Below are 13,285 nucleotides of genomic sequence, written 5' to 3'. Positions count from 1 at the left end.
TTATCTCTAATACCTCTTCCAGCTCTATTTTTCAGTGATTTTCGTTGTCTCTTTTTCTTTTATTGCTTACTAGATTTGCATACCAAATTGTTAATTAAAACTGATCAGCATTGAACCCCATAGTTGTCTAGTGTTTCCATTGTCTCCCCAGTTCCCTTACTCTCTTTCCAATTTGCCATCTGTCCGTTTGCTGACTTGGCAATATCTCTACCACCCTCGTGCCAGCTTTGCAACCTCGCAGCAAAGCTTGCACAGCTCCTTATGCATGATATGAGGGTCTCAGTATAAATAGAACCAGGGAGGCAGAGGGAAGCCGTCCAGCCCCTGCCGGTGTGATTGTTCCCCTGTAAGCCACGTAGGACGCATCCAGCATCCTCTTGGCCCATGATTATAGATGAATCCCCTGTGGCCTCATTTAGAACCTAATGAGTTGGGAAAAATAAAATCTAGTTATGTGACTTCTTCAAGTTAAATTTTGAGTTATAAAGCCTGCATGATTTTAAATGGATTTTGGAATTTAGTTGAGATGAGCATTTGAGGATGTAAAAATAGAAAAATAAATCACTTAAGCCCCTGGCTTTCTGTCCGCCTGCATGGAGGCCACGTAGCTTGTTTGCTTTGTTGCAGTCTCACCCTGTCTCTGCGTTCCTTGAGATGTTTGCCGTACTCCTCTGTCTTCTTTCAGCATGAGGTTTCTTTCTCTCTCTTGTGTGTGTAATTTCTTATTATCTCTGTGATACTTGGTGGATTTTTCATCTCATGTTTGCCTTGGATGATGATTTCTCCTGATCCCACAGGTATTATCCGGGATTGACAAGGGTTAGTTCCTTCAGGAAGAAATGGGGACTAAACTGATTATGGCAACAACTGTCACTAAGAGCCTATAATTTTTATTTTAATCTTCATGGAAGAGTTTAGTTTGTAGAGCCTTCCTACTTTGGCCCTTAGGAGCCTTTCCTATGCAAGGGAGTGCAAATATTTTGGGGGGGTAAAAATACATTAAAAAAATTGTGTGTGTGTTTGTGTATGTATGTACATATGGGTAAGTGATCTTACATAGTAGGTCCATGGGCTTGCATGATATCAACTGATCTATTAATAATATTTTAAACATTATCTCGGGTTACTGAGATACATTAAAGGAATCATCAGCTGCACCTTTAATCCATCTTCTGTTTCCTCTATGATAGCATTAACCTGTACTACTCCTGATGTCCACTTAATTTTAGGAGGACTGCGCATTGCTATCATCAAGATGAAGTCTGATTTCGATTTATTTTTAAAACACATCCTAAGAGCCATCTCGCCTTCATTTAGGTATAGCTCATTATATTAACATTTTCTGCCCACTCTGCTAAGCTGTGCTGTGGCAAAAGCAAATTGTAATTATTACCAATGCTTATAAAATACCATGTGCTGAGTGTCATTTTAAGTGCATTATAGGTATTGCCTCATTTAATCCTCACAACATTCCTCTGGGACAGAAACTGTTATTAGGCAAGAGAGAGAGAAGTATAGCATCAAACAACTGAGGGCATGATTTTCACAGTGGAAGTCAAGGTAGGAACTGGGTAAACAGAGTGCAGGACAGGAGTTTGGAGAGCAGTAAGCCAGGCTGTGGAATATCTCTTAGCTAAACCAGTTTGAAGTTACAGCAGGGCCTGGGGTGGGAGGTGCTGTTAAAGGACATTATGCAAGCAAATTCAATGATTCAGATTTATTTTTCAGAAAGACCGTTCTGGCTTAAATGCAGAGATGGTTGCATTTAAATGCAGAGGGGCCAGACAGAAGGCAGGATGACTAATTAGTGGGCAGTTGCAATAAACCAGAGGAAAAGTGAAAAGGTTCAAACCGAGGGTATTGGCTTTTGTCAATAGAAGAACGGTGCTAATTCATATAGAAAATGTGGGAAGACCAGGCAGGAAAGGAGAGATGGCAAGCTCAATTTTGGATCTCTAGAATCTGAAGTGCCAGAGTCATCAAATCATGGTATCCACCAGGCGGCTGAAGAACCCTGTCTGAAAGTCGGAGGACGTTTGATTTGAAGAAACAGAGCTCCCCTTGAGGTAGCTGGTAAAGACAGGGAGCTCAGGCAGTTAAGTAAAGCCATCCCCATACAAAGAGAGAAGTCCACAGGGCAGAGGATATAGCAGAAGCTGTATAGTAGCTTGAAAGAAGCCTGCCAGGAGGAAAGAAAACCAGGAGAGAATTATATCTTAGAAGCTAGAACAGGAGTTTCCAGTGGCAGGAATGTTCAATAACCTGGATTCCTGAGAGATAAGTCAAATAAGAATAGGAAAAAGGTCAGTAGATTCAGCAGTTCAGAGGTCTTTGTGGCGTGAGGACAGGTCAGTAAGAGTCAAAGAGTCCTAGACTGCAGTGTGGGCCGGCAGGCCCATGCTCAGAGGATGTGCTCAGAGGTGGGGACAGCACCTCCTTCTAAGGAGAAGGAACATGATAACCAGCACAACTGAGTTCACACTGTAGCCCCATCATTTACAAGTTGTCCTGTCTTAGGTGAGAGCACACCTTTCCAGCAGTTTTCTGACATGTGAAGTTAATACTATGCATCTCAGGGAATACTTGGGGGATTAAATGTGCCAATGTTAGTAAAAGGCTTTTACATATAAAAGATGTTGTATGTGATATATGTCATATATCTATATGTAACATATTTTTATAACATTTTCTTTGTTTTATGATATTTATAACAAATGTATAACATATAAAATCTATATTATATTTACATAGATGTATTTAAAGTAATTTGTTAATGTAAATAGTTATTACTTTTAACTGTAATTCTTACATTAAATAGTTAAGTGTTTTTCTTCCTTTGAATCTCATGTTGGGAAAAATATTTTAATATTAGAAAATCAGACAACCACTGAGCTCCAGCAGCTAGACATTTTTTAAATGTTTTATTTGAATGACCCCAAATGAAAATGTGTGTTAAATCACCAAATAAGGATGAAACTTCATTCACATGCTATTTTAATTATTTGAAGAGATATTAAATATGTATTATTTATGACTATTCTAGGTGATGTAACTGATAAACTCCAAAAACTCAGTGAATTACAACAGTGTTAACTTATATTACATTTATGCAAGAATCCACTTTGGATTTTTATGGTTAGCAGTATCTTCCCTAAGCAGTGCTTTGAGGATCATTGCATCTTCTGGGTTTATCATGTCTGCTGTGGTTTCACAACCACTTTAAGGATGTCTCCATCACAACCACTGGGAGAAGGAAAAGAACATATAAGACTGGGCATAGGAGGGAGTGCTATGGGCTGGGCTTGTAGTGATGCATATTACTTCAGGTCCCACTGATAGCACTCAGACCTACCTATTACAAAAGAGACTGGAGGAAGTCATCTAGCTGTATGCTCAGGAGGAAAGAAAATGAATTTGGTAATAATTAGCCAGTGTACTGGAGAAGGCAATGGCAACCCACTCCAGTACTCTTGCCTGGAAAATCCCGTGGATGGGGGGGGAGCCTGGTAGGCTGCAGTCCATGGGGTCGCTAAGAGTCGGGCACGACTGAGCGACCTCACTTTCACTTTTCACTTCCATGCATTGGAGAAGGAAATGGCAACCCACTCCAGTGTTCTTGCCGGGAGAATCCCAGGGACGGGGGAGCCTGGTGGGCTGCCGTCTATGGGGTCGCACAGAGTCAGACACAACTGAAGCGACTTGGCAGCAGCAGCAGCAGCCAGTGTATGCCTAGTATGTAAGCAATAAGAAATAAGGCATAAATTTTTTACTGTTATTAACCAGAATACCACTTTCCCAGCCACATTGAATAAATATGCAGTAAGTTCCATTTTAGTCTTTTGAGGATTACCTGAGATAATGCCTCATTAGTCTTCTGAGGATTACTTAAGATAAATATCTTTTCTCTAGCCTGGCGATTGTGCAACTTCAACAGAAGCAAACACAAAATTGTTAGCAGCAGAACTAAAAGTGGGAAGACCAGTTCTCTGACCTCTTGCACAGAATATTAGTTCCTAAATTGCATTAACCTCCTAGAGCATAAACATGACAGAGCCAAGACCTGGCTTGGACCTCCAAATACAACTTTATTGACATCAGAGTCAGTTGGAGGGTAGAGAGTCATCTATTCAGCAGATATACAGAATGAGTAACTTTCTGAAAAGAACAGTTTAAAAGAAAACATACAGTGAAATTATTTTTTTAACTTAAATATATTTATTTTAATTAAAGGCTAATTACTTTACAATATTGTATTGGTTTTGCCATACATCAACATGAATCCGCCACGGGTGTACACGTGTTCCCCATCCTGAACCCCCCTCCCACATCCCTCCCCATACCATCCCTCTGGGTCGTCCCAGTGCACCAGCCCCAAGCATCCTATATCCTGCATCGAACCTGGACTGGCGATTCATTTCTTATATGATATTATACATGTTTCAATGCCATTCTCCCAAATCATCCCCCCCCAACAGAGTCCAAAAGACTGTTCTAAACACAACATACAGTGAAATTATTCACGAACTGCTTTGTATAGTTTTTACTAGCAAAATTCCATATGCACACATACACACAAAATAGACAAATATGTGCAGGAGTCTCTCCTGAAGAAAAGCTAGCATGTCCTACAGCTTGTCAAGATCAATAGGATTTCTTTAGAAAGGGCACATTTAGCAATTTTAATAATATCATTAAAGATCTTCTGACAAGGAGCATTGTGTTGAGTGAAAACATCTGAGAATCTTTGCATCTCTAGCAGCTGTAGAAATGTGATTGGTGGTATTTCAGTTTTTCTCATCAATTATGTTTTTTGAGGTTCAAGGTAATGATACATTTTGCTGGCCATCCTGAAGCTTGCTTTGCTCTTGGAAATCTTGAACCAAATAGAAACTTGAATGTAATCTCTGTTAGTTCTGAGAACTTGAGGAGAAAAAATATATATATTCCATTAGAATTCATTAGAATACAGACACTAAGATGGTATGGAAAAGAGGGAATGGGTCTTTGTGAAGTTGGGTGAGGAGACAGGATTAAAAGTCTATGGATTCAGATATGAAGATGAGAAAGTAATGGGGGTGCCAGAACCACATTGGGTATGTGGGCAGATACAGGAAGACCTTTAATAATATGTGTGTGTTTATGTGTTTAATCTTTAAAAAAAAATTATTGAAGTATAGTTGATTTACCATGTTGTGTTAGTTTCAGGTATACAGCAAAGTGGATCAGTTATACATACACATGTATCCACTCTTCTTAGCGTCTTTTCCCACGCAGTCATTGCAGGGTATTTAAGAGTTCCCTGTGCTGTATGCGTGAGTGCACGCTCAGACACTCAGACGAGTCCAACTCTTTGCGACTCCGCTGGCTGTAACCCTCCGGTCTCCTCTGTCCATGGAATTTTCTCGGAGAGAATACTGGAGTAAGTTACCATTTCTTCCTCTGGGAGATCTTCCCAAACCAGGGATCCAACTCCCATCTCTTACATCTCTTGCACTGGCAGGTGGGTTATTTACCACTAGCACCACCTGGGAAGCCTGTGCTATAGAGTAGATTCTTATTATTGTAGTTATCTATTTTTTATGTAGTAGTGTGTATATGTCAATGTATTTAGTCTTCTAAACCCTACTGCACATACTGGTCTAAAGAAGAGGAAGAGGAAGGGTCCAGTGTAAAGAAAAAGCTCTTGGGTGGTCAAGATACAGAAGAGGTTTTCTCACTTCCCCTTCCTTGCATCTCACTGTCACCGCTGTCCAGAACTCTGGCTACCTTCCCACCTCTCTCTGTCTGAGCTCTTTGGCCGCTGGGTCATCAGGCTAGTAGAAAAAAAAATCCTATTTTTTTCCTGTGCTCTTTTTTCTCCCTGATTTTCCCTAACAATATCATGGAAGAAGAAAAAAAAAAAAACCTGCTTTTTATATATGTGTTTATGTATTACTGAGTACCTGCTATAAACTAGGCATTGTACCAGACACAAGAGAAATATGATGAACAGAAGTCTCTGCCCACTGAGAGCTTTCATTTTGTTCAGCAAAAAGCTTCTGAGATGCAGAATTAATATTCAGACATCAGCCAAAGAAAGCCTTGCTGCTTTCAGTTCAGTTCAGTTGTTCAGTCGTGTGCGACTCTTTGTGACCCCATGGATTGCAGCATGCCAGGCCTCCTTGTCCATCACCAACTCCTGGGGTTTACTCAAACTCATGTCCATTGAGTCAGTGATGCCATCCAGCCATCTCATCCTCTGGCGTCCCCTTTTCCTCCCACCTTCTCCTGGTAAAAACCTTCGAAAAGATAGAAATAAAAGTCACTTTCCTGCTCTCATGTAGATCCTAGTCAAAACAAACCTTGAGAAACTTTCACTAGCAACGTGTCTTTTAATGTTCACAAGTGAATGAGATCATTTTTTATTTTCTACTCTTATTCAAATCTATAAATTAGATGACTTCCAAATGCATTGTTCTCCCCTTGTTTATAGCAATTTGTTAAAATCAAAATGTGTTTGTATGAAGCTACAGGATGTTAGGACTTGAATGAATTTTAGAGATGGTGGAATTCATGGCTCACAGAGAATATTTAGTTCTTTCCAAGGATACTCACATTGTGGGCCACAGGGTGAGGTCTAAAACCTGAGTGTTGTGCCCTGGGCTTGAGGCTTGTTCATTAAACTGTAGTGTTACTGCAGTCTTCAGTAAATCATGACATGCTTGAATGACACAGCTATGATTGGCATTCTATAGCTAGACTCAGCCTGTGTTTGTGAATACCCACGTTACAGATGTCATTAAACAGAAAATGACTATCTTTCATGATACAAGTATTAATCGGAAGCCAAATCCTGAACTTGCTGGCTGTTCTTCTCAGCTAGACAGAGTTGACTTGCTCACAGTTATTTTTCAGGACACACTACACGTATGCTTTGGTCATTTCTCATCCTGTGTCCCATGCTTGGCTGTGTTTTAGAATTTTTAGAAATTTTAGAATATGAATTATTGAGCTTCCATAAAACAGTGCTTTAAAAAAAATTTTTTTTTGCCTTGGAAATTTTTTTAAATTTTGTGTTAAAATCAATCTCCATTCTTAGAGATATTGTATAACACTGGTTTCTTAATTCACTAGGGATTACATCAGGATTGTTTGTTTCACTGTGGTTTTTATCTTCTGTTTCAAGAGATTAAGATTTTGTCTGCCTGTGGAAGAGGGGTTAATAAAATCATGATGATCTCACCATCTTTTACAAGGATGGAGCCATGGGGAGGGTTCTAGTGAGACCAGTGGGCTTCCTTTTGATGAGAATCACCTCTCAGATTTTCCACCAGGTTATCACAATTCCAGAAAAGAGTAAAAGGGAACTTACCCATATAAGGGACTTTTTCAAAACTGGTGGTAAGCAATCAGATCCAAAATCTGAAGCAAAATGATTCCAAGAGACATCCAAAATTTTACCTAACAGAAAAGGACATTCACATCGTGGGCCACAGGGTCAAGTCTAAAACTTGAGTGTTGTGCCCTGGGCAGAAAAGTTAAACATATCAGATTGGGAATCATGGAGTGAAAACTCCTGTAAACACTCTTATCTTTTGAGCTTTTAAGCATAAAAAATTTCCTCTATTAGGATTAAGCAAAGAAACCTGAATGGTGGAACGGGAATATCCCCTTAGCTTTTTGAGGAGTTTAAGGAGTTCTTACTTTATTACCACCTTCCAGGTTAGGAGTGAGCAAATGTATAACTTGCAAGAAATGAAATGTAATTTCTCCTCCAATTACCTGCTGTCAGTTGTTTAGGTCAGAACATTTTTCTCTTCTGTGCAGCCAGTATTTCTACATGGAAAATATAGAGATTATGGTAAAATAAATGATACTCCAGCTATTAGCTCTAACATTTCTGACAAGAGACAATACAGAATGCACAGGAAAATAAATGGTAGGCTAAATATTTGCTGTAATGATGGTATGTGCATGGTTGAGGGAAAACCTTACAAATGTAGCAAACACTTTAGCATGAACTTGAATTTTGTCTCATCTACTTAATAGCGTCTTCCTTTTTTGTCATTTCCCCGTGGGCTGACCTGTCATTTGTATTAGATTGATTATGTGACCATCACATAACTCAAACAGATGTATCAATAACATGCAAGGTAGGAGTTGTAACCAAGAATATGTTGTATACAATCGGTGTTTTGTCTTCATTACTGCTTATTGGGCACTTGATCCCTAATCTCTCTGTGTTTTATTCTCCTACTAGTAAAATGTGGGAGCTGGACTCTACAAATCTGAAGGTTTCTTTCAGCTCTAGCTTGGTGGTTATAATTACCACCCTTTGAACAAGCAGTAGTGTTTCTGTTTATTAATTTGCACACTTTTATAAGATATGAAGCCATTTCTAAGATGAATCAGTAATTGATAATAATACATTGCTGTGTCTCCATTTCATTTTTCTCTTCCATTCTATATTTTTAAGATGTTTCTGTTCATATCAATGAAATTAAACAGCAGAATGGCCACTGTGTTGACTAGATAACAGTACTTAATTTGTCATCACATCTCAGTAAATAACTAATATTGGATAATTTCCAGTGTTGCTTATATTATCACTATCTGAGAACAGATTATTCATCTGTTCATTAACTCACATTTGCAAACTAACTGTTGATGTTCCAAACCTTTACAGTATTATACTGGTTATTCATAAGAGTGTACAATCATCTTTAATAATTATTTTATACTTTTTATATGGAAAAAACAATTAATATCTTGCTGCACAACCATGTTTTTTTGAGAACCCCAAATTAAGTAAATATTAGCTTTTCTGATGTTAACTTATCCACAGTTCTTTGATTTGATGGACAGCATTTTGAAAATGAACTCGCGTAAAAAGGTAGAAAATAAGGAATATTTTTATTGATTGTCTTTAAGAATAATTTTACTCAAGTAAATGGGTTTAATGAATACTTTTATTGAAGAATCTTAAAAGTCATTTTTCCTGAGATCCTCCAAGAGAATATATGCCGTTGACTAGGTGACTTTAATTTTTTTCACCAGTGGAGTTTAATTGCATCAAGAGTGATTGGAATAAGCACTGGAGGTTTTAGCCCCTTGTGTTGTGAGTTCGCACATAGGTTCTTAGAGGGTATGTTCTGATTAATCCTTTCTGAGGCTGATCTCATGCCTGCTGTCTGGGTTGGCTCTCATCCAGCCCTGGTTAATTGTCCAAGTACATGCTTATTGGAAGCAGGCAGGAGAATAAAGACGAAGGCCTTTCTCTTAATTTCTTTGTTTATTTCCACCCTCTGTAAAGTGCTTTATTAATGTATGATAATAATGGACTCTTTGAGTGGGTTTACTGTAACCTAGAAGTGGGGAAAACATTGAAAAGAGTCCCAGTTTTTACCAAAAGTTGATCTTTCTTGTGTTTTCAAGAGCAGCAGGTTTTGTTTTTGTTTTTTCAGATTTAGAAGAATTGCATTTTGAAAGAACTGAGAAGTTTGTTTATTTATCTGGCAGCACATTAGATCTGACCAATTTGTCTTAGTCTGAGCTGAGCATAAATAAACTATTATTTCCACATGATAAGGTGTAAGGGGAGTTTATGCTAATATTTTTATGTTGACTGTGTTTGGTGACATTTGCATTCTGGCATGAAGAGCAGAAAAGAGACTTTTTTTAAAATAGAGTTTTCTAGTTATGCATATTTTTTAAGTTCATCAAAGAAATGCAAATGCTGAAAATCCTAATGCTATTGTAGTTTGTTTTAGGACATTTGTTAATACTACCATTGCTTTGAACAGATATGTATTAAATATGTACCCAGATGGAACTTCATCTTTCTAGAAGAACATCTAAAGTTACATATATATAAGTTTTGATGTTTTTCCTCTTTCCTCTGTACTCTATTTTTTCTATTAGAATTGAAGAAATAAACTAGAATAAGATGAAGTAGAGGAAAGCGATCACAGGGGGAAAAAAGTGTGAGGGAGTAGAAAACAGTGATTTTACCTGTATGTCACAGGGGAAAGAAAGTCAGGACACATTTTTCAGAGATAGGGGTCTCACAATAAATGAACATCACAAGAAGTGCTTTCAGTGTAACTTTCCAGTTATTCCATAAATAATGAACAGAGACTGGAAATCAGTTGTGTGGACTCCATGTACATTTTGGGGCACTTAGCTATTTGCTTTAGGCTCTTTTGTCTACTGGCAGGGGTCCCTGGTCAGATTACTTAGCTGACCCACCTCTCAGAGGCTTTCTCTCCATTGCTGCGTTGATGAAAGGCGTGCTCCCATTTTGCTTTCTCAGCATCCATCACTTCATACTGTGGTCTCTTTCACTCACTGTTGTTTGTAAACCAAGTAAATGAATTCATCAACTACGTAAGTATTTCCTCTCGCATTACACTAATAGTTATTGCAATAAAAGTAAGACAAAGAGGCCTGAATTTTACCTAAATAATTTGGTTTAAAAATATGAAAATGGTTAGGCCTGTTGGAAGGAATACCTCAATTACGTGATAGGAACCCCTTTATATGTAGATGGCTGTTTGCAGTGTCTAGTGTGCAGAACAACAGTAGCAGCTTGTACGATATGCCTCACTTCTTCCCCTGTGGGATCTATTTCCTTTTGCTACACAGCCTTTTAAAAGTTCTATGTTCAGTGCTCTAGTCGACTAAGAGAGGGGCAACTAGAGCGCATATAACAAATTGCTGCCTTGACTCCTTGCCTGATGCACTCACTTCAAAATTAAAAGGTCCAGACCCAAATTCCATATTCCCATAGCCCGAAACCTGCTCCTTCTGTCTTTTGACACCTCTTTTTTTCCCATTTGCTCAGGTCTAAAACTTGGGGGTTATCCTACTTTCTCCTTTTTCTCCTATTCTTGTTGGTTCTTTCTTTTTAAAAAAATCCAACCAATTCTACCAGCCCCACACATATTTCCCAGTCCAGTTCACCCTCAGCTCTCATTTGAATCATTTTAATCATCTTCTCCCTGTACTCTCTGCTTCCATCTTTGAATACACAGGTTTTTCCATATTCTCAATGTGGCAGCCAACACAATTCTTACACTTACATCCATTACATTCTCAACACTCTTAATCAAAACTCTCCATCAGCCTCTTCTCTCATCCAGAGTAAAATCTAAAATCTTTGCTGGCCCCTGAGCACCAGGTGATGTGCCCCCTGATGCTTCTCCAATGCCACCTCTCACAACTATCCTCTCCCCTCCCTGCCTGGCCCACAATGGCTTCATCTCTGTTTTCCTACAAGGTACACAGGCTCTCTGGGCGGTCGCCTAATATACTGTTCCTACAGTTGTTGTCATGCCTTGCCGTCTCTTCCCTTGGACCTCTGTCCACTATCAGGCTCTCAGAGAGCCTGATAATAAGTATATTATTATAATTATTATAAGATAATAAACCCCTAAATAAGTAGCTCTTCTCTACAAACAGGTCATTTCCTTCCTCATGACTTTTATTTATTTTCCTTCGTGGTGCTTATTAATACCACAAATAGATATATAAAATAAATATATATTTTATTGGCCAGGTCCCCCTCCTGTTGCAGAATAGAAGCTTCTTGATGGCAAACCCTGTTTGTCAACTCCTGTTCCTAGAACATAGAACAGTGCCTGGCACACAGCAGACACTCCATAAATAATTGTTAAATGAATGAGTAATGCAAGGCAGAAATCTTACTCTGTACAATGTCAATGTTTCTCAATGCTGTACCTCCTTGGGGAGAAGAGTAGCTCTGTAAAATACCAAAGAACAGGAACCTCCTTGGAGGTCCAGTGGATAGAAATTCACACTTCCACCATAGGGGACATGAGTTCAACCCCTGATCGGGGCACTAAGATCCCACATGCCATGCAGCATGGCTAAAAATAAATAAATACATTAAAAATTTTTAATAAAAATAAAAAACTACCAAAGAGCAAAGACTACTTTGCAAATCCTAACTGGCAAATATCAGTAGGAAGAAGGGGATTGTTACAGGCTTAGAAGTTGCTGAAGGCTTCTCGGCCCAGATAAGACCAGGGCTCAGGCTAGGGTAATAGGGTAGATGCAAGAGTTAGATGCAAGTCAGTGGAGACATTGTCGAATATCTGCAAATGCCAGAGAGACAGCAGGAGATTCGTTACTAGATTCTGAGGAATAGAAACCACAGATGTTTATGTCTATATCCTGGAGGTATTTTCAGTGGAGCCTCATTTGAAGCTATGGGAGTAGATGAGTATATAAAAATGAGAGTGTAGCTAAAGAAGGCAGAAACTGGACCTCAGAAAGTGGCTGTGTTTAACAGACAGGGTGAGGGGTTAAATCATGAAAGGCAAAACAAAAGAGAAGGCCAGATATGTTGAAAAGAAGCCAAATAATGAGGTGCCAAAGGAAGAAAAGACATTAAAAGACAAAACCATTTCAAATATTGAAGAAAAGTCTAGTAGAAGCAGAACTCTTGGAAGGCCATTGGACTTAAAGGTTAAAAGCTCATGGGTAGACTTTGTGTGCCATTTAAGTGATGGGAAGGGATGCAGGCTAGATGGGATGGGCTTCAAAGTGAGCATACGGGACAGCTGGGTGGCTGGTACTGATAACAGGCTCAGGAATTTAGGCAGGAAAAGGACCGAGATATAAACATGATCAGGAAGTGAGGGAACTATTCTTAGGAGGTGCAGGAGAGAAACCCACATTTCTTTGCCTGTTCCCAGGTCAGAGGAACCTCCTCACAGGATCCCTCAGCCCTTGGGACTTCCCTGGTGGTCCAGTGGTTAAGATACTGTACTCCCAATGCAGGGGACCCAGCTTCCATCCCTGATCAGGGAACTAAGATCCCACATGCCACATGGCCCCCAAAAGAAAAAGAATATCTTAGTCCATCATCTTAGATAACCCACCAGTTCTATTGTTATCTGGCCATACTATAGAAGATGCCCCACCACCTTTGTCCCTTATAGTGACACAGGCCCCCTTGTAGATATCTGGAGAAACAGTCCGATTGGACTTACATTGACTTTTTGCCTTTTCTGCCTGACCATCTTTCCTAACAATGCATATCCTATTGTATTCAGGTGAAAATACTGCTCAGCATGACACCGTCCTAGAGAGAAAATAAGAGCTCTATAAAGTACAGAATAGCATTCATTGCCTGGCAGCTTCCAACAAACCCATGAATTATTAGCGACAGAGTCAAATGAGCACATGTCGAAGATGAAATCGCATACAGGTGTCTGCAGAGCACACACAACTCGTTACGCACACTAAGAGCTGCCACAAGAAAATTGCTTATTGCCGGTCT

The 13,285-nt window shown here is 39.2% G+C and overlaps 1 protein-coding gene across 4 annotated transcripts in view; it reads left to right on the top strand.

Annotated features, from left to right (window-relative positions):
* The window catches only part of CHRM3 (cholinergic receptor muscarinic 3), a 558,540-nt gene that overhangs the window by 424,773 nt on the left and 120,482 nt on the right, over nt 1-13,285 (top strand). The window lies entirely within an intron of this gene.

Source organism: Bos grunniens, chromosome 28 (genome assembly GCF_055505025.1).
Source record: "Bos grunniens cultivar Pamir isolate PY7600 chromosome 28, Bosgru_T2T1.0, whole genome shotgun sequence".
Lineage (NCBI taxonomy): Eukaryota > Metazoa > Chordata > Mammalia > Artiodactyla > Bovidae > Bos > Bos grunniens.
The sequence above is the reverse complement of the archived record's forward strand: the minus strand, read 5'-3'. Positions and strand labels throughout refer to the sequence as shown.